Raw genomic sequence first — 18623 nt, 5'->3', positions numbered from 1 at the left:
AACTGATTCCAGCAGTTGGAGTGCACTCCTGCTCGGTTCGGTTTGAGGATAAGTATAGGTGTGTTAAATCCTCTTAGTTGTGTAGATCTTGCAGAGTGATCATATTCCTCAAAAAGAATGATGTAAAAAATAAATAAAAGTAAAACAATCTAGTTCAATGGTAAAAATAAAAAAATAAAATTTGAATGATTGCTAAAACGATCTCTTCATCCAAAAAGCTTGGTTGATTACACAAGCTGGAATGTAGCGGTAGGGAGGCTCTCAGAGTTCACTGAATGGCATTGTATCCCTTTAGAAGTGAGCGCAAGACTCTCAAAACGCGTAGGATTTGCACACCGAGATATCGAACGGATTCAGTGAACTCTGCAGAGTGGTCGCAGATATTCCTCAAAAGAATGATGTAAAAAATAAGTAAAAGGTAAAAAATCCAGTTTAATGGGTAAAAATAAAAAATAAAATATTTAAATAAATGTATTATATTTTACATGATATTTAGCTTTTTGCACTTTCTTTTACTTTTTATGCATCTTTATATATTCAGGAATATTGAGGATATTTCCAGTTGAAGGCAGCATTAGGATTTTACATGTGATAATTATACTGCTTATATATTGATTTTTGATTGATTTCTAGCATCACAGCTGTAGCGCGTTTTTTTCAGAATTGAAAACAGGGCACTAGTGGCCAACAAAATGAATTAGGGGAATAGGAGATTTAGTTACAGAAACAGGCAAAATATGAATGTACTTATACTAGATGACAGATATGTTTGAGGGAATATAATAATAAACAGCGACATAGAGGGTCAATATAAATGCCCGTATAACCTATGTATTGCCTGTTTGAAACACATTCTACCACCAGTGCATTCACAAACAGTATTCCTGTTGTTCATTAAAACATGTGGAAGGATATTTTACCAACAGCAGGGCAGATGGTTCTTTCCTATTGGAACAAGAATGACATAAAATTATCTATCTGGAGAGGTTTAATGTAATGGTAGTCTTTAATTAAAAAAATAAGAATTTTTTTTTAGCAGGAAATGTTCTATAACAGTTCATGTGAACATTATTAATTTGTCAGGACTGACAAAACCCTAATACGCAAACCCAGGACAGAAGTGCATACTGGTCCTTAGATTAGTCGGGCTGGCACTGGGGAAAGATAGTGAATGTGTGCACAAGAAAACAAGGGGCAAACATAGATAGGCCGAGGTCGACGGGAAGCAGAGAGTAGGAATAGCGAGAAAAAAGTCAAGGACAGGATAACAAAATACAGGAAATACCAAGCAACTGCAATACAACTCCCACAATGCTTTGCCAGCTGGGGATCTATCATTTGTATTTGGATGTAGGCTTGATTTTGTATGGGGTTTGTGTGTGGGAATCCTAGAGTGTACTTGTGTTAATGTTAGGGTTTGAATGCATGTTTGTGTGCAGTGTTTTTGTTTGATTGAAGAGTCGTATTTGAATGTAGCTGTAATTTTGTATGGAGCATGCAGGCACTGGGGCAACAGCAACTACTCCAGTAGTTCCTCCTCTGATGAGTGTGTATATTATGACTGTATTTTATTATGGACCGAGACCAGGGCAGGATTAGCATAGGGGCAGATGGAGCTGCAGCTCCAGGTCCATGCCTATGGCATAGGCCCAATTATTAAAAAATAATATATATATAATTATATGGAAACCTAACAGGGATGTAGGGGAACAAAACTAGTGTTCACTGGCTGACAATTAAATTAGTTAAGATAAAGCTAACTTTGCACACTATGCGAATGCTCTTGATGCTACAGTCTATCTAACACTATGGCATAAAAAATATGTGAAACATAGTCTAGCACTCACAGTCTTGTAGTTAAAAAGTAAACATCTTTATTCGGTAATTCCATAAAATCTTGACGTTTCAGCCCACGTCCGGGGCTTTTCTCAGGAGCAACAAACAACAATGCACTTTGGCATGTTCCCTTTCTTCGACACTTACTACATACATCTTTTCTCTGTCCCAGACTGTATAAGAGGAGTTTCTGCCTCCTAGTAAGAAGGTTAGCAGAGGAGTGGACCAGCGAGTCTTTAGAAAGTGTAGAGCTATCATATCATTAGATGCATTTATGACAAACTCAGGGTGGTGTCTGCACAGTATGCCCTTGGTTGGACATCTTGCGTGATTGGCAAGCACCCTGATGTGCATTCACGCCAGGCTGACCATCTAATTCTTCATGCAGACACACCCTCTTTTCAGGCATTTTTGTCCCTCTCGGCGGTTTTGGTTACGTGATTCACATCAGTGGGCCCACCCTTTTATCTCACCCACCGAAATCCTGCTTCACCGCACACTGCTGTTAGGGGGTATGGATTTACTTGAACGATGAAAGTGAGATTTTAGCTTAGGGTATGTGTTTTCTAAAAGCTATATCATGTGAGTCTCCCTTCAGAACCACCTCCACCAGATACATGATGCTTGGGAGTTATAACTGGTTTAGTGTTTTATGTTGATAAGATTCTGTAATTTGTCCCATCAGAATTGTCAGCTTACGACCCAGCTGGCTCTTAATACGACCCTGACCGAGAGAGAGCTTGCCCAGAAACCTTTTAACATTAACCAGGAAAAAATATAATTGTTTTCCATAGAAAATATATTAATTTTCAAAAATGTTTCTTAAAACTATCTTTTTTTTTGTACCTAGGCAATGCAAAGACCCAATCGGACAACAGTTCAAAAATTACTGCTGCTGGGATTTGGAAATCTCTATAGCTTCAAAATTCCATTTTTTCTCTTATTTCTGCTGATCTACATCATGACGTTTATAGGCAATTCTGTTGTTATTTTGCTGGTCATATTCAACCAAAATCTTCATTCTGCCATGTACGTTTTCCTCAGTCACTTATCACTGTCAGACATTATGTTCACTACAAATATTACGCCCAACATGCTTCGCCTCATATTAATGGGAGAAAGTGAGATGTCCGTCACCAGTTGCTTGATCCAGTTCTATTTTTTAGCTGTGCCAACAATTGCCCAGTGCTTGTTTCTGGCCGCGATGTCCTATGATCGATATGTTGCCATTTGCAAACCATTGCATTATACAACCATCATGACATTTAAACTCCAATGTCACATTGTCGTTTTCATTTGGCTATTAGCTTTTCTGTCAGTGTTAATCTTGTATTACTTCTTAACAACGTTAGACTTTTGTGACTCAAACATCATTGACCATTTCTACTGTGATACAGGACCAGCAACATCTATTTCATGCTCAGACACCTCATCTGTGGAACTCACCACCACTGTGATAATTACATCTATTGTTCTGTTGCCATTTGCATTTATCATTGTTACCTACGTTTCCATCCTTCTTACCATTCTCAGGATCCCATTCACCAGTGGGAGACAGAAAGCCTTCTCCACCTGTAGCTCTCACCTCATGGTAGTCTGCATGTATTATGGTACACTATCAGTAAACCATACCTTTTCACCCAAAGAGCAAACCACAAACCTAAATAAAGGACAGTCCTTAATGTACATTGTGGTTACCCCATTTTTCAACCCCATCATCTACAGCTTGAGAAACCAGGATATCAAAAGAGCAATCAAGAGAACTTTAAATATTTGGAGTAGATAAATGTCAATAGAAAGAATTTAAAGTGGACAAGCATTTACATGTATTATTGTTGTGTAATAATTACCAGTTAAACATCCAATGGCGTCACCCTACCAACAATTATATCATTGTGTTAACACTCAATTAACTGCAGGTGAAATGAATGCTGAAAGTCCCCTACTGGAGATACATATACCCATTGTAAAGCGCTGCGGAATTTGATGGCGCTATATAAGTACCATAATAATAATAATAATAATAATAATAATAATAATATAATGTAGGGTTAGGTTAGGAGTTAGGGGTTAAAGTATGATATATAGAATAGATGTCCAAAGTTAAGGTTTACGTTTTATAGGAGTTGGGATTATGAATGACAAACGAGCAGGATAATTAACTAAACACCAGAACTTGTCTGGATGGAAAAAATCTAATAAAAATTACCGAATTCTGGTCACAACTCAATTCTCATAATTACTCATTCCAAATACGGTTGTAATTTGGTCGTGCTGAATGCATCAAGCCAGATGCAAATTATTGTTCATTTGACACTGTAGCCACTATAACCATTTCATCTCATTGAATTCATTAAAATGGTTATAGTGCCATAAAGTTACCGGTTGCTGTCTCTTAATTCACTGTCAAACCATTTCTGAGCAATTTAACACTTAATAAGGATTTCTGGCAACACACAGCCTAGCTCCTATTAGCACCTCCTTTTAGCACTACCTGTGCAATGGGTGCTGTCAAAGGCTGAAAGCAGTCAGCAGACACTTTCATTGCTGCTCAAGCCAATGCACAGAGAGATGGGCTGTTGGGAAATCTTGTATAACATCAAAACATTAGAAATGGTTTATTGCCAAGTGAATGAATGGGGCCATGGGATTCCAGACACTATAGCTACTTCATTGAGATAAAGCAGTTACAGTGCCCCTTTAAGTAACATTTGCCCAATGTTTAGTGCTAGCAGCCAATGGGCAAATAGTTTAAAACCTTTGGCAATGCAAGGGTTAATTATGTGGTAGCTGGACACTACTAGCTAGCCAGCCTCTACATTAAACAAAGTTAAAATAAATAAATGAATAGATAAACAGGATGATGGAGTCAATAAGATCCCCATATTACTATAACAGAGGTTTTAAACATATGCATAGTCATACCTTTAGATGCTGCTTGGCATTTGCAGAATCAGGGATGAGCCAGATAGCAGCCTCAGGGTTTGTGGATTCACTCCGCTTCTGCAGAAAAGCTCTTCCTTCTCGTTCCTGGATGCCAAGAGGCTTTCTCCGGACCGTGCCGTCCGATGTGCTCCATACGTCACAGAGGTTGTGGGGTTGACAAATAACGACGGCAAGTCCACACGTAGTGCAGGCATTCTTAAACTTAATGGACACTGCAAAAAAAAATAATTTTTAGGATAAAAGTTTAGTTAGTCAAAATTAGAGTGACATGCCCTGCTCTATCATTCCCAGCAACAAGTGGCGTACACACAATCCATGGGGCCCCAGTGCGACACTGATCCGCGGGCCCCCCCATGACAGACACACACACACAGACACACATACATACATACATACATACATACATACATACATAGACACATACACACACACACACACACACACATATAGATACATACAGACAGACAGATACATACAGACACATACACACATACATACACACAGACAGACAAACAGACACACACACGATACACATACATACATAAAAACAGACAGGCACACATACATACATAAATAAGCAACTAGACAATGGATAAACACCAATAAATGGTAGAGCAGCCTTCTTAAGTTAAAATTTGAGACCAAATCGAACCACCATAACCACTGTATCACTGTCTGGAATAACCACCAACTAAAGTTAAAAATTTGCAGAATCAGGGATGAGCCAGATAGCAGCCTCAGGGTTTGTGGATTCACTCCGCTTCTGCAGAAAAGCTCTTCCTTCTCGTTCCTGGATGCCAAAAGGCATTTTCCAGAGCGTGCCGTCCGATGTGCTCCATATGTCACAGAGGTTGTGAGGTTGACAAATAACGACGGCAAGTCTACACGTAGTGCAGGCATTCTTAAACTTACGTGACACTACAAAAAAAAAAATATTTTTAGGATAAAAGTTTAGTAGGTCAGAATTATACTGACATGCCCTGCTCTACCCTTCCCAGCAAAACTCCTTCTCTTATTATTTCCTCATCTCTTCCTCTTTTGGAATCGGTTCTTTTTCAGTACTGATCTTTTTCTATTTAAAACATAAAACAAAGTGGGGACTATTTTGTCTTATGTATCTTTCCTACACTTGGCAATCATGACGAAGGGTGGAATTGGAGGCAAACTGCACCCTTTGTTAGCGTGACAATGAAAGTGGGGTTCTGCTTTAAGCTCCACACATTTGTCACAATTGTCAGGCATAGGAAAAATACTCAAGACAAGTAGGTCCTACTTTGTCTTGTGTTTTAAAGAGAAGTCAATCAGAAATTAAGAAAATTTTACTTTGCTATTTTTGCATATCTTGGGCATCGCGGTAAGCCACTCTAAGGTTCAGTAACACGTAAACTGTAACAGTAAACTACTTTCTAAATACCTCCTGTTTGCTTACGGTTCTCTGCGTCTGAGGGTCACTTATCAAAACACCTATATATCTACTAAACATTAAAAAACAGCGACTGGGCATTCATCGGTGTCCACTTGCTAGTATTTGGGCTTTCAAAATAAGGAGGCATAGATCCCCAACCTGTGAGCATTGGGTAAGGGTCATTAAATAAATTAATGAGGGGGGTGTACCAATCACTGCCCCCCCTCCATGATCATCAGGCAGGGGGTAACAAATTATATATGGGTGGTCCTATTGTCCCACCCCAAGTACCCTCAATTGGTGGTGGTTAATGGTTTGAAATATAATAGAAATTAGGGGGTCTAGTGACTCACCCATAAACCCCCACCCATGGGTGGTAGGTGGGGGCTCTATTAATAATACAGTTGGAAAATGAATGTCCCAATCCCAGCCCCTACCCATTGGTAGCTGGTGGTGGCTATTTTAATTATATTTAATGGGAAGTGGATCTATTTCCATCTCGCCCTCAACTATGGGCATTCGTTGAAGGCTCTAATAATAATATTCATGTGGTTGCACATCCCATTGGACACTCCCCCATATTTGTTATATTATGTTCCCTTGAGTAGCTAGGGTTCCCTCAATCACCTACCTCCTTTACATTTAAGCAACCCTACCAACATCGCCTTTATCCTAATAATAGTAAGGAAGTCATCTAACAAAAAAAATAAAAAATCATTGCAATAAAAATAATCCATATTGACACAGAGAGGATTCAATGCAGAGTGAGAACTCACACGATATGAGCTTAGTCAGAGCTCTCTGAAAGATACCACATAAGGTGGGAAATTTCTCTAATTATGGGCTGAAGAAAAATAGAGTAACGGTAAGTATATATTTTTTGTTTTCACAACTCCATCACACTACTATTAGGATGAGGGGATTAGGTAGGGTCTTTTAAATGTAATGGGTAGGGGAGGGGTAGCTAAGTGAGTGGGGACCCAAAGCCATGGGGGTTACAATACCACAAATTAAAAAAAAAGCATAATAGTAATAATTCATATTATTATTATTAGTGCCCCCAGCTGCCGTCCATGGATGAATGAGTAGAGGCTGGGGGATGGGAGCATTAGGTCCCCCTTGTGTACTATTAATAGAGCCTGCAACCATTGCCAATGAGTGGTAGCTTGGGACACTATGTACCCCTTTATATTATATTTAGAGTCCATGCCAGCTGTGATTGGATGAGAGGTGGGGTAAGGACACTAGTCATGACTCCTTGTTTTACATATTTAGAGCTTTCACTTTGCTACCTTGGAAAGCAAGGATAGTTTTCTTGGTTATATGGGCTATCTTCCCGCCTTCGTGAACATGTTCACCAGAGAAAATAGCAACATGCCCAGTAGGTATAAGATGAAAAGCTTCTTTGCTAAGGAGAAAGGGAGACAAGTTTAGTTTTGTGGCCACAAACATACTAATGAATGTGTGCACCAACTAGGAAATGTAACCAGGACATAACAGGGCAATTTCATGCCACAAAAAAGTAATGCGGGATAGATCCCTCCCCTCATTTCCAGTGTAACAGGGTGCACCGTAACCTTGACAAGACACACAATGCTATGTTGCTTAGAGTGACTCTTTAAAGCATATTTGAAATAGTTGCACGACTATTTAATTATCGATGATATAGGTGTGGTTCGCTCAAAGACCTTGGGACTAAATAAAAATAAAAGGATACTGTTGCATATTTGACAGGAGGAGCCCAGGAAGCAGGAATGAGTGAAAGCGAGGTACCAAAGGAATAGAGAAAGTTGTAGTTGGGGAAAGCCAAGGGTTTGGACAGGCAGCACAAGTTCAGAGACAATTGTAGATTATGCTAGCTTTAGTGTACTGATAATCTTAATTTTATTAATGACAGGAGGCGAGTATTTGCTTAAGACTTTCTTTACTTAAGCTTCACAGCAGCACTTTTTACTTAGTAACAGGATAACCAATCAGAAAAATTTAACATGGTATAAAAGTCCCTCCCTGTGACGTCACTTCCTCTTTCTGGCTGCGAACAAAAGGAACGGGAAAACTGTAAAGGGAACCGATGAGAAATCCGGAAAAGCCAGACGAGAAAGTTGATGCTTGAGAGGGAACAGGAACGAAAACATGACTTCTAGTAGAGCTGAGATGAAGCTTGAGATGAGACAGCAGCTAGACTTGTCCTCTTGAGGGGCTTTACGCTGAAACGAGAGAGCAGAGTCGAAACCAAGGATTAATCCGAGAATTGGACTTCTAAAATTATGGTGTCCAGTAATTAGAAAAAATCATATATAATAGACCACCTCCCCTAAAGTGTTAATTTATATAACCCTGGAGAAAAATCCTTAGCCCCCCCTGGTAGAATATACATAGCGTGTTACTCATATCTTAGATAAACTTACCTAAAGAGGCAACCTAAGGGGGGGAAGAAACGAAGGTGAATGGGTGGGAAATACTCGCCTCCTGTCATTAATAAAATTAAGATTATCAGTACACTAAAGCTAGCATAATCTACAATTTTATAACATGACAGGAGGCTTCGTATTTGCTGTTTTAACGCTCCCCCAGGAGGGCTAAGGAAGCGTGCCCAGCTGGACGAAAGTAGAAGTTGCGGAACGTCTGTTCCCTGGACCAGTCTGCTGAGTGAAGGATGTCCCGAAGAGAGGCTCCAGCGTTGAATGCTCCTGATGCCGCCGCACCCCTGATGGAGTGGGCTCCGAAGGAAGTTTCAATCCCGGCTAGGGAGAGCAACCACCTAAGCCATCTGGCAAGGGTTGTGGTTGATACGGGATGATGGGGTCGGACGTATGAGATCAATAGTTGGCTGGAGGAGGTTGAACGTAGAGAGGAGGTGACTGATAAATAACGAGAGAGAAGAGAGACCACACACAATTTTTGGATGGTTAGGGAAATAAGGGTAAAAAACTGAAGAGGAGTTTGATTTTGTCCGTCTGGATACGGAAAAGGTGACACCTTCTGGGGAGAAGTTGATAGCGTTATGGTCGAATGCTCGAACGTCTGATACTCTTCGGAAGGAGATGAGGCAAAGTAACAGAGTGAATTTTGCTGAGAGTTGACGTAGGGTTAGATCCTCGTTGTTCGGCCAAGCTTCAAGGAAGCGAATCATGACATTAACGTCCCATAGGTGGGAGTATTTCGGTGTTGGGGGGCGAGCTAGTTTAATGCCCCGCAATAGTCTACAAACCAAAGGGTCCTGGCCAACCGGAGCTCCCTCTAAAGGCACGTGGGCCGCTGAAATTGCTGACCGGGCAACGTTGATGGAACGGTATGAGCGGCCTAAGTCGAATAGATGTGAGAGGAAATTCAAAATGAACTGTCTAGGGGCTGTAAGGGGATCGGTATTCCGTTCCAGGCACCAATTGCACCAAGCACCCCAGGAGGAAAGGTAGCATCTTCTGGTTCCAGGTGCCCAAGAATCCCAGAGGAGTTCCTTAGTTCTCTGCGATAATTCTCCGAAATTCCAGGATCCCCTGAAAGAGTCCAAGCCACTAGTTGGAGGTGGCCCTGAATTATCATCGGATGAGGGTTTCCTTGGGGGTCCTCTAGCAGGTTGGGCCATGGAGGTAGAAGGAGGGGATGTTGGCAGGATAGGTCCAGGAGATCTGGGAACCATGCTTGGCCCTGCCAGAGCGGGGTGAGCAGTACCAGCGTGACTTGTTGTCTGCGGATCTGGAGAAGGACTCTCGGGATCATTGCGAAGGGAGGGAAGGCGTAGGCTCCCGTTGTCGGCCACTTTTGAAGGAAGGCATCTACCGCCAAGCATTCTGGGTCTGGTAGCCAGCTGAAGAAATGTGGGACTTGAAAATTCGTTCGGGAGGCGAAAAGGTCCAGAGTAAACGGTCCTCGGAGCTTGGAGATGTGGAAGAAAACTGATTCGTGCAGGCGCCAGTCGCTGACGTCCCTCCAATGCCGGGAGAACCAATCCGCAGTAATGTTCGTTTCTCCCGGGAGATATTCTGCTCGAATTGTTATGTTGCGTTGGAAGCAAAAATTGTAGATGTCCTTTGTCACTTCGGATAGGGTACGTGATCTGGCCCCTCCCAGTTTGTTGATGTATTGGACAGCTGAGATATTGTCCATTCGAAGGAGGATACAGCAGTCTGAGAGGTGGTTGGCCAGACTGCGGATTGCGAACGAACCTGCAATTAACTCCAGACAGTTGATGTGGAGAGAGTGTTCTGCCGCGGTCCATGGTCCCCCGGTGGAAGTTGCATGACAAGTTGCGCCCCAGCCTTGGAGGCTCGCGTCTGATTCCACCACGAAGTCTGGAGTGGGGCCGAAAATTGCTTTGCCATTCCAGGCAGACATGTGGCGGAGCCACCAGTTGAGTTCCTCCCTCACCTCGGTAGTGATCGGGACCCTCTGGTCGTATGATGGATGGGTCTGGAGGAACTGAGCCTTCAGACGTTGCATGGCCCGATAATGGAGGGGACCTGGGTAGATCGCCTGAATGGAAGCCGAAAGTAGGCCTACAATCCGAGCTAAACCTCGGAGAGGGATATCCACTTGTCGAAGCGTCTTGCGTAGTTCCTTCCTGATCGCAGTTAGTTTGGCTTGAGGTAGGCGGAGAACACAGGTAGAGGAGTCGATCTCGAAGCCGAGAAATTGAATAATTTGGGATGGAGTCAGTGAGGATTTCGCCTTGTTGATGACGAATCCCAAGGATTCGATCAATGAAGATGCGTAGTTCGTTTGTGACTGTAGACTGGATGCGTCGTCGCAGAGTAGTAAGAGGTCGTCGAGGTAGATTAGGCAGCGAATGCCTCTTGCTCGAAGATGCGCGGTGACTGGTTTGAGTAGTTTGGTGAAGCACCATGGAGCGGAACTCAGGCCGAATGGAAGGCAGGTGAATTGGAAGACCCGGTGGTGCCAAAGAAAGCGGAGGAAACGTCGGCTGGATGTATGTACCGGTACGGAGAGGTAGGCATCCTTGAGGTCGAGTCTGGTGAACCAATCTCCTGGTCGGAGGATGTCCCTGAGTAGATGAATCCCTTCCATTTTGAAATGCCTGTATATCACGAAAGTATTCAACTGACGAAGGTTGATTACTGGGCGAAATTCCCCTGATTTCTTCTTGACTAGGAAGATGGAACTTAGGAAGCCTTTGTCGTGTGGAGCTGGTTGAATAGCTCCTTTTGTTAGTAAGGAACGTAGTTCCGAATCGAGGAGGGTGGTTTGAGCTCTTGACATTATCGGGTAATGGGGAAAACCTGTTTGAGTAGGAAGAGAATAAAATTCTATCAAATAACCCCGGACTGTGTTTAGAACCCAGGTATCTGAAGACAGCGTCTTCCACATATCTAGACAATGTAATAACCTGCCCGCATGATAAATCGTAGTAAGATGAAAGGTAGGAAGTCTCACCTGTAGGGTATCTGTTGCGTCCACGGGCTCTGCTTCCTCTTCCCCTGTCTGCTCTTTGGGTGTAGAAACCCCTTGACTGGTAGTTGGGGAAGAAGGATGAGGTGGGGGGTCGCTGGCGTTGGCCTGAGGCCCAGAAGCGGCTGACTGTACGACCCCTTGAACGGCCAGCCCTTCCAAAAACCCGAGAGGGTTGTTGGTGGAATACTCTTTTCATGGATGATTGTGCTTTGTTCAAAGTAGTGTATAAGTTTACATGCTTGTGTAACTCTTTGATATAGGGTTCTCCAAATAATAGACCCTTAGCCTTGGGGCCCAATTCTTTGGTGCCCAGATCAGTTAATTTGGCATCCATACGCAGCAGCACTGCTTTTCTACGCTCCGTACATAGGGAAGTATTTGCATTGCCCAGCAGGCAAATGGAGCGTAGTGCCCATTCTCTTATAACCGATGGGTCTAAGGGGCCCTCGTTAGTGAGGGCTTCATCAGCCAAAAGTAGAATTCTTGCCAGGGGCCCCAGGACATCCAACATCTTGTCCTGGGTGAGGCGTAGGCTGCGCTCAATGCCCTTTTTAGGGTCACGGCCAGTTCTGGCTAGGTATGTGCAGAGCATTGGATCGAACTCCGGGGTCATGGCTACCTTGTCCGGCAAGGTCGGCCTAGGGCATTCCGCTCTTAGGCGCTTGCGGACCTCTCGGTCTAGTGGTCTCCTGATCCAGAAATGGATATATTGGGAGAGATGAAATGGGAGTGACCATTCCGAAGACCGAGGATATCTGATATGCCGTGGGTCAAATAGGGGTTGACCCAGTGTATCCATAAAGGTTTCGGCATCTTCCGAAGGGTTCTGTTCGGGTACAGAATCCGCTGTTGTGAGATCTCTATTAAAATCTTGAGGGAAAGGTGCCCCTTTAAAAGAAGCCACAGGCCAGTCTTCGTCATCTTCAGAAGAGTGGTCGGCTTGCCACTCATCTAGGATGGCCAAGGGGTGTAAATCAAAGGAGTCGTCCTCTTCCTCTGACAGAGTAGGTTGCACGGGATGTTTAGTTTTGGTGTCAGTCTGTTTCGGGCGTTTTGCCGGTTCTTTCCCCTTGCGTTTGAGGGGTTCTGGCCCATCCCCTTTCCAATATCTTTTATTGGGTTTGGAAGGGTTCCTTCTTGTGGAATCTGAATCATCCGCCTCTTCCTCAGAAGGCGGGGGCTCAGAAGTTTTTGGGTCTTTAGGCTCAATGGGCAGCACCCGAGCCAGGGCCTTTTCCAGTGAAGCGGCAACAGCCGCATTTATAACAGCTTGTAAGTTTTGGTCTTGGATTGAAGCCTCCATAGCAATAGTGATGATACCTATGGGGCAGAATAGGCCAGCATTAGAATGTATTTGAGGCCGTCCGAAATAACACAAAACTTTATTAAAATGTTTTAAAACAGTGCAAGCTGTAGCTGGGGGTCACCCAGACTTAATAACCTCAGGGAGTAATATTTCAAACCCGTATAGAGGTATAGCGGCACAGACAAAGCGGGCCAATCATGGGCTGTATATCATAACAGCAATCATAAATATATTTAGGGATTTAATCTTACAATAAATCAGTATAAATGTGATGAAAAACTCAGGTTGAATGGTAATGGGGTAATCCCAACAGTAATGAGATGTTGAATATAAAACCGAAATATAAATATTTGGTTCCAAGTAGTACTTTCAATTCACCACCAGGGGGCGTAGTATAAGCCAGTATCTCATCAAATTGAAATTACAGAGTGAGGTATTTCCAAGGGGAGTGAAATCAAGCCTACTCTGAGGTAATATTATTATTATCTGAAAAATAGTAGTGTAAAATATATATATATCTTTATCCAGGTGTTAGAAATAAAGGAACTGCTGAAGTGCAGTTAAAATGGCCGCCGTGCGGCTATTTGGGCTTCGATCGCGGCTCCAAGAAAATGGCCGCCGCGATCGTGCTCATGCGCACAAGGAAGAGAAGCGGCCGTTTGGATCTCGCAGAGGTGTGCGAGATCCAAGATGGCCGCCGTGCGCGCTCGGGGCCGCTGGAGGCGTTCTCCACGGCCCAGAAAGCCCGGGAAAACGGGGCAAAATATGCCGACCGCAACCCGGACTGTTAAAACGGTATATTTGAAAATTTAAATATAATACATTCGATAGATATACAAAACAGAAATGTAACTGTAAGAATGAGAAAAGAAAAATAAGGTAGAAATAAGAACTAAGTTAAGAGAAACTTAGGGAAAAAATAAGATAGGGTAGGAAACAAACGCCTAGGAATAAAAACCATATATAAAGTGAAATTATGACAGAAACGGATAGGTAAAAAATAAAGAATAAAGAATAAAGAATAAACCACAGAAACCACAGAAAAGTAGGAGACAGTGGCACTCTGACCTGTACTGGTGTGAAGCAGCAAAGAAAGAGGAAGTGACGTCACAGGGAGGGACTTTTATACCATGTTAAATTTTTCTGATTGGTTATCCTGTTACTAAGTAAAAAGTGCTGCTGTGAAGCTTAAGTAAAGAAAGTCTTAAGCAAATACGAAGCCTCCTGTCATGTTATAAAATTAAACAAGCAGGGTGTCAGATACCAGATAAATCAAACAAGGCAGGATAGGCACACTGAAGTTAACACCACAGTAAGCACAGTAAATCTGAGCACTGGAAACATGCTGGGATAGGATTTTATAGCAAAGAGGTTTACACTTCGCCTACAGTATCTCACAAAAGTGAGTACAACCCTCACATTTTTGTAAATATTTTATTATATCTTTTCATGTGTCAACACTGAAGAAATGACACTCTGCTACAATACAAAGTAGTAAGTGTACAGCCTGTATAACAGTGTAAATTCGCTGTCCCCTCAAAATAACTCAACACACAGCCATTAATGTCTAAACCGTTGGCAACAAAAGTGAGTACACCCCTAAGTGGAAATGTCCAAATTGGGCCCAATTAGCCATTTTCCCTCCCCAGTGTCATATGACTCGTTAGTGTGAATGGGGAGCAGGTTTGTTAAATTTGGTGTTATCGCTCTCACACTATCTCATACTGGTCACTGGAGGTTTAACATGGCACCTCATGGCAAAAAACTCTCTGAGGATCTGAAAAAAAGAATTGTTGATCTACATACAGATGGCCTAGGCTATAAGAATATTTCCAAGACCCTGAAACTGAGCCTTTAATTGTTTGATGTGGGGTAGCAGTGGGCTGCGGCGCGATGGGAAGAGTCACGGCACTGCTGTGATACTAGAGTCAGATGCCTGGACTCCCCCCTCGGCAGTGAACACATTGGAGGGTCGGGCATACGCCGTGGAGGTACTGTGTCAGATGCCGGGAGAGACGCAATGTGGGAGTAACAGGTGGCATATGGGTGCTGGACGATCAGGGTGTGTAGAATGAAATGTTATAACAAGATGAGGGGCGTGTAAATTTTTTGAAGGCTCCCAGGATCTCTCCTCAGCACCATCACCCTTCCAATGGTGAGATATTCCAAAGTCCCTCTTCATCTTCGTGAATCCATAATTTCTTCTACTTCACATTTCGATTCATCGTCTATCATGATGGGATCGAGTGGTGGTACGTCTCGGGTAGGGGGTAGGTAGGGTCTGGCACATGGGTAGTTGCCCTGGGGTTTCCACCGGTGAGTGGCCAGAGGAGTGTATCCAGGTACGTTAGAGAAGGTGTCTTGCTTCTCTCTTAGCAGCTGTTGTACCTCGGTATGTTCCTGGTGGCTCAGCCGGTCTCCCAGCGCAACTTCTCCTAAATCCCCAGACAACCGACCGTCCCTCAGCAGGTCTGGGAGGGGAAGGCTGTCAAACTTGTCAGAGTTGGGTGCACAGATAGCGGTCACCTCCTCTGAGCGTTCCTGGTAGGGCTTCATCATGTTCACATGGAGCATGCGTCGCCCTCCAGTTCCTGCGCAGGGGCCAATTATATAAGTGGTGTCACATCTCTGTTCCACCACTCTATAAGGGCCCTGCCAGGCGGCTTGTAACTTATCATGTTGGACAGGTTTTAAAATTACAACTTTCTGCCCAACCTGGAAGCTACGGTCCTTGGCGCCCCAATCATACCATGTGCGCTGGCGAGTCTGAGCCTCCCGGAGGTTTTCCCTTACCATCCTAGTCAATGCTTCTAGGCGGTCTCGGAATGCCAACACATATGGTATGATGGGGGTACCATCTGCGCTCCGGTCTCCCTCCCAATGTTCTTTAATAAGGTCTAGGGGCCCTCTTACTCTCCTCCCAAATAACAATTTGAATGAGGAAAACCCGGTCGACTCCTACAGCACCTCCCGGTAAGCGAAGAGGAGGTGGGGCAGGAATCGCCCCCAGTCCCTGTGGGTCTCGGCGAATGTTCGGAGCATTTGTTGCAATGTAGCAATGAACCGTTTGCAGAGCTTATTGGTCTGGGGACGGTAAGGGGCACTGGGGGTAAATTGAGTACCCTGATCCAAGATGATTTCCCTGGGTAACCCCATCTGGGATAAAATCTGCATGAGGGCCTCAGCCACCATTCAGCGTGGATATTGGTCAGGGCCACCGCCTCTGGATATCTGTCTACGACAGTTAAAATATATTTCTTGCCAGAAGGGCTAGGTTTCCGAAGTGGGCCTACTAAATCTACTGCTATTCTACTAAAAGGTTCTTCAATTATGGGTAGTGGGTGCAGTTTTGTCTTCCGCCGGTCCCCCCTTTTCCCTACCCTCTGGCACGTATCGCAAGTACTGCAATACTTGTGGACTTCCTGGCTGACTCCTGGCCAAAAGAAACTTTGGGTCAGTCGGTAACTCCGCTCGGTACCGCTGCCGCACCACTAGCTGCCTCATAACAATTGGGTCTGACCCGGCTATCTGTTTGTCTGACTCCCTGTATAAGAGCTGCTTATCCCATATAAATCTCTCGCCCCATTCCCCCCCCCCCCCAGGTTGGTCAGATGCGACATTGTCCCTATATATTTGTAAGGTAGGGTCAGTGATCACCTCTGCTGCAAATTCGTTAGGGGGGGCCCAGGGGACGCAGTCTAAGGAAGGAGAAGGATCTCTTACCTGAACCTCCGGTAGTGTGTTGTGGTCCTGGGTGCAGGCCTGTTGTCTGGTGACCATGGGATGAGCTTCTCCGGTGGTTGTGGCCTGGGGCTCAAAAGCAGAAGTGAGCCTTCCCAGATCATTCTCCAGCAAAACCTCCGCTGCCAATTGCGGCATCAACCCTACTTCCACATTCCCTGACCCCGCTCCCCAGTGTAGATGAACCCTTGCTGTAGGTAGCCAGTATACTGCTCCCCTTGTCTTGGCTTTGTCAGATACTAGGTGGCTTTTGACCAGAGTTATGGTGGCTCCTGAGTCGCAGAGCCCTTGTACAGCTTTGCCCTCCATGTAGACGGTTTGTCTGTGATGCTGGCAGTTATCTGCATTTGCCTGTTAGGGATCTGCTTCGTGCAGAACTTCCCACTGTTCCACGGTGGTGAGTGGAACTGCAGAGCCAAAGGGTGTTGTGACCTCGTCCTGGTAATAGTGGGCTGCTGCTCTTGGTGGTGGTGGTGGCCCTGGTCGGATCCAGGTGGATCAATCTCGGAGTTGGGGACAGTCTCACTTGTAGTGTCCCCACCTCTGGCACTGGTGACATTGCACAGAGCTAGGCTGGCGGAACCTCGGTTGGGCAGCGGTTGGTGGGGGTGGTAGTTGTCGGGGCGGTGCTGTTGTGTTGGTGGGGTAGCTTGTCCCCCCTAGAGGTCTTACTGCGGTCTTAATGACTACAGGTTTTTTGTTGCCTGCGAGCATCCATGTAGTCATCTGCTTTCCTAGCTGCCTCCATGAGGGATGTAGGGCTACGGTTCCTTACTCATTCCTGGACATCTGTTGGTACCCCATCATAGAATTGTACCAACAGCAACATTTGTAATATGTCCTCCATGGACCGTGCTTTGTTAGCCTGTACCCATCCGAGGGTCGCCCGCTGTAGTCTACACGCGCACTCTGCATGTGAATCTTTCTCTGCTTTCTTTAGTTCCCTGAACCGCCTTCGGTATGCCTCTGGTGTGATGGCATACCGAGCCAATATAATTTCCTTTATCTGACTGTAGTCACGGATTTCTTCGTCGGGTACAGTACGGTAAGCTTCTGCTGCTCTCTCGGTTAGTCGCCCAGCTAAAATGGGGACTCGATCTTCTGAGCTTATCTTATGCAAGGCACACAGTCTTTCAAAATCCTATGTCTTCCTCTGCCTCTACATACATTTTAAATGCTTGGTAGGCTGTCTTTGGAAAAACATAAAAGAACCAGTGGACAATGTAACCACAGGATCTGTTTGTAGCCAGGGGATTCCCAAGATGACAGGAATAAAGGAGAGAGGGCGAGATCGAAGGACAGAATCTCTTTGTATTTTCCTATTTGTACTAAAATAGATTTGGACTGTTTGGTGAGTGGATTATATTGTAAAAATGACCCATCTACAAGCTGTATTTGCAATGAAGATATTTTTTTTTGTACAGGTATAGATAGGGAACATGCAAGAGCTGAGTCCAGAAAACAGCCACTGACACCAGAATCAATCAATGCTTGACATTCGTAGAGTTTGTCATTCCACAGCAAGACAAAAAAGAGACAGATACAGGAGGTGTCGTGAAGACCAGGGTTGAGGATATAGCAATGCGCCTATGATTGTTTGATGGGGAGTGGCAGTAGGCCACGTAGAGATGGGAAGAGCCACAGCACTACTGTAATACTAAAGTCAGATGCCTGGTCTCCCCCTTGGCGGTGAACACGTTTTGTTTTATTTTATTCTCCAAAAATACTGCTGTGCATGTTGTAATGATATGTCTGTGTGTTGCAGGGCAGCCATTAACTTTCTATAGTAGAAATCTGAAAATGAGCCAGAAAACTCTGCTGCGTCTGAGTTGCTTTGTGTTTTGCGGAGAACTTGCTACAGATGTTTAAATGGCTGAGGGTTTACAGAAATTCATTAAACATAGTAATAAAAAGCCTATTCCCCTTAACCCCTTAAGGACACATGACATGTGTGACATGTCATGATTCCCTTTTATTCCA

This window comes from Pelobates fuscus, chromosome 3 (assembly GCF_036172605.1).
Source record: "Pelobates fuscus isolate aPelFus1 chromosome 3, aPelFus1.pri, whole genome shotgun sequence".
In the NCBI taxonomy this organism is placed as follows: domain Eukaryota; kingdom Metazoa; phylum Chordata; class Amphibia; order Anura; family Pelobatidae; genus Pelobates; species Pelobates fuscus.
Note: the sequence above shows the minus strand (reverse complement) of the source record.